The sequence below is a fragment of the Cricetulus griseus genome, assembly GCF_003668045.3.
Source record: "Cricetulus griseus strain 17A/GY chromosome 1 unlocalized genomic scaffold, alternate assembly CriGri-PICRH-1.0 chr1_1, whole genome shotgun sequence".
Taxonomy (NCBI): Eukaryota; Metazoa; Chordata; class Mammalia; order Rodentia; family Cricetidae; genus Cricetulus; species Cricetulus griseus.
Window position 1 is genome coordinate 255,565,472 of NW_023276807.1, and position 2,732 is coordinate 255,568,203.

General features: G+C 46.4%; 1 pseudogene; it reads right to left on the minus strand.

The window, feature by feature from the left end:
* Positions 1-1,211: 1,211 nt before the first annotated feature.
* On the minus strand, positions 1,212-2,284 carry LOC100762434 (annotated as a pseudogene).
* Between the last annotated feature and the right edge of the window lie 448 nt (positions 2,285-2,732).

A 2,732-nucleotide genomic window follows, 5' to 3' on the forward strand; every position in this document is an offset into this window, starting at 1 on the left:
GAGCAGAGATATTGAGAATAGAGGAGAGAGAGCAGGATGAGAGACACCATATTAGAGGGAGCCACTATAGGTCTGAGAAGAGATCTGGAAATAGGGAGATCTCCAGAGACCTACAAGGATGACACAATCTGACAATCGGGGCAATGGAGGAGAAGATAACCTAAAAGCCCTTCCCCTAAAATGAGATTGATGACTACTCTTTATGCCATCCTAGAGCCCTCATCCAGTGGCTGATGGAAGCAGAGACAGACATCCACAGAAATACACTGAGCTGAAATCTGGAATTTAGTTGAAGAGAGGGAGGAATGAAGATCGAAGGGGTCTGTACCAGGTTGGAGAAACCCACAGAAACAGTAGGCCTGAACAATGGAGAGCAAATTGTCCCCAGATGCTATCTGGGAGGCCAGTACAAGACTGATCCAGCCCCCTGAACATGGATGTCAATAAGGAGACCTCTGCTCTCCAGGGAGCCTCTGGAAGTGGATTAGCATTTTTCCCTGGTGTAAGAAGGGACTTTGAGAGCCCATCCCACATGAAGGGATGCACTCTGGCCCTGGACACATGGGGAAGAGCCCAAGCCCAGCACAGGAAGATTTGGTGGACTTTGCAGAGCCCCCATTGAGGGCCCTACCCTGCCTGGGGAGTGGTGGGTGGATGGGGTGGGGGGTAGGTTGGGGGTGGGGGAGGAGGGATGGGGTGAGGGGAGGGAGAGGGAGAAGGGACTTACATGTGAAACAAGCTTGTTCCCTAACTTGAACTAATAAAATAAATAAATAAATAAATAAATAAATAAATAAATAAATGGAACCATTCCTGCCTTCACCTTAGACGTGCCCTCAGGGACGTGTCCCAGCACACCTGTCCTGGCTACTAGGAGGCGGGGCTACAGGGGCTACAGTGTCTCCCTACAGGTATGTGTTTTTTTTTTCTTTTTGATAAACACTACTGAATATTTATTTACTTCATACCTGATATTTTTGTGATTAGCTTTATTAACAGGACAATATGTTTGTGGTATGTTCATACCTTTTATAATAGATTCACTATTCACAACGTTTGATTCGAATCAAAAATATTCAGTTGAACACAATGGAAGAAATGAGATTTTCATTCTATGTAATTGGCTAAATTATTTTGAGTAAAAGTTAATATTGGTATTTAAAAACCTCAATTTTCACAAGGCTTTTGTCAATTCAACTGTCTCTTCCTCCTCAGACCACAGGACTGCCCATTAATCTTTCTTGATGGAGGGCAACTAATCTCTTGAACCACTTTTCTTTAGCTTCAGCTTTTTCAATAAATAAATTTGCATGAGCTAGAGAATTGTCATTTTGGTACTTGATAGCCGTGGGGATGCTGTCAGGGTCTATTTCCTTTCCAGTGCTGGGAGGGTCAGCAGCTACTGATGTTGGTCCTGATGCTGGAGTCACATGCTTCGCTTCACTTGGTTCTACAGATATTTTGACTTCTTTACTTGATCTGAATGTCTGTTAAATAAAAGAATCGCTTTCGATGGCTTCAATTTCTTTCACTCTTTTCACCTGTCCCTCCAGGGTAGCTTGGTCTTCCTCTTTTCTTCTTCGTCATTCCTTTCTTTGGCTTTTAATGCATCATCAGCGTTTGCATCTGCTTCGAGGACCAATTGTAGTCTGGCTTTGGCCTGCTCAGCGGCTGGCAGATGTTCTAATCCAGCTTTGATGTTTCCAGATTCCCCTTGTTTAATGCTGCGCACTTCTTTGTCCTTCTCCTTTTCTCTTTTCTCTTTGTCCCGCACTTTACGTCTTTCTCTGTCCCTCGAGTTCTTCTGTGACTGGATCTTTCACTGCTTCGACTATGGGAACATGGACGAGGTCTTGACCTGGACCTTCTTGTTCTGCTTTTGGACCAAGACCCCTGAACTCTATAAGACTTCCCTCGACCCCTGGACCGACTTCGGCTTCCTTTTCTTCAGGAGCCATAGGAAGAGCTGCTGCTTGACCTGTGCCTGCGACTTCTCTCATAAGAACGGGAGCGAGGCTGAGGGTCTCTAGACCAGGACCTGGACTCGGACCTTGGCCGCCTCCCTCCCTCCCTCCTTGCGGCTGTATGTCCTGCTGTCTGAAGACGTGCTTGAAGAGGAGCATCTCCGGTGTTTCTTTTTTCTCTTGCTTCTGCTTTCTTCCTCAGTGTCTGATGGCCGGCGCCCCATCTCTCCGGACGCGGGGACCTGGAACCCTGTCTTCAAACCACGGCGCCACCAGCGTCCCCAGAACTTGCTTCAGTTTAAGCTCAGTGCCTTCCTGGTTCCAGCCGGTATGTGGCTTTTTAAACCTCAGTGACTGCTTCATGTGGCACATTTAGTCCATCAAGGCCACACCTCCTAAGCCTCCCCAAACAGACTGTTGAAGTGCTCAAGACTTTTAGGGAAAATCTCATTGAAGCCATCACGTTAACTAAACCCGCTTTAGTAGATGGCAGATTTCCAAGTGGTTTCGGCTTATTGTCAACATCCACTTTAGACACCCGAGGATTGATGTGCTGCCAAAGACCTCTGAAAGATTCTTTGAAAGGACTGCATTGGATTTTTATTAAGATGATGAAATACTTGGTATAGGCCACAAGTGAAGAGAAAAGGTTTGCTTAGCTCAGCGTTGGGAATTCAAGGAAGGGCATCTGCATCTTTCAATCACGTCACGTCATGGTGACTGATAGCACAGGAGTAACAGTGGCCTTCCACGAGACTCCGCCTCCTT